The sequence below is a fragment of the Scardinius erythrophthalmus genome (genome assembly GCF_964197995.2).
Source record: "Scardinius erythrophthalmus genome assembly, chromosome: 1".
Taxonomy (NCBI): Eukaryota; Metazoa; Chordata; class Actinopteri; order Cypriniformes; family Leuciscidae; genus Scardinius; species Scardinius erythrophthalmus.
This window is the reverse complement of record NC_138221.1, coordinates 67728292-67729232: the sequence shown is the minus strand read 5'-3', so window position 1 is coordinate 67729232 and position 941 is coordinate 67728292.

Below are 941 nucleotides of genomic sequence, written 5' to 3'. Positions count from 1 at the left end.
TTACAAAATTACTGCTGTCTGGGACCCCAATACTTGCATGTTATTTGTGAGGCTTTATCAATAAGTGTGAGGATCTGCTGGTCGTGAGTAATTTGGTCAATGGTGGAGAGATCTTTAACAGGGTAAGACATCTTTATCATCCTCAAGGGTCAGTCTGGCCCATTTGTATTTGTTTTTTAAGGCTGTCATGGTTAAAATCCCATTTTTGGTCAGCCAGGCCAGGGAATGGATAAAATTAGCTAATGTAATATGATCGTTCTCCTTAAAGCATGCATTCCTTTTTTTTTGCGCTATAGCGATCGTTAATAAACATGCGTTTGTTAACAGAATAATGCGTCTTTTGGAGCCGGAATTACTTCTCTGTGTTTGGCTATGACGAGTCACGCAGGTCAAGTACCACTACTCCGCAGGGGCGGCGATCCGAACCAGTGTTAAATAGTCCCAATATAAACACTTATTATAGGTGTACCATAGTGATTCAGAATAAGACAAAAACACGGTTTGGAAGATGGATTCATAATGAACTCGCTCATTATATACATTTTGTACATTTTTAACATAGAAGAAGTTACGGACGACTTGAATGCTCATTACTCAAAACTTTTCAAAATATGACGCGACCCCCCAGAGAGCTCGCTGAGACCCCCTTGTGGGCCGCGACCCCCCTGTTGGGAACCACTGTGATAGATGACTGACAGCAGCGCTGCGCCCGCACATGTTACTGAGAGAGAGAGAGAGAGGGAGAGAGAGAGAGAGAGAGGGAGAGAGAGAGAGGGAGAGAGAGAGAGGGAGAGAGAGAGAGAGAGAGAGAGAGAGAGAGAGAGAGAGAGAGAGAGAGAGAGAGAGAGGGAGAGAGAGAGAGAGAGAGAGAGAGAGAGAGGGAGAGAGAGAGAGAGAGAGAGAGAGAGAGAGAGAGAGAGAGAGAGAGAGAGAGAGAGAGA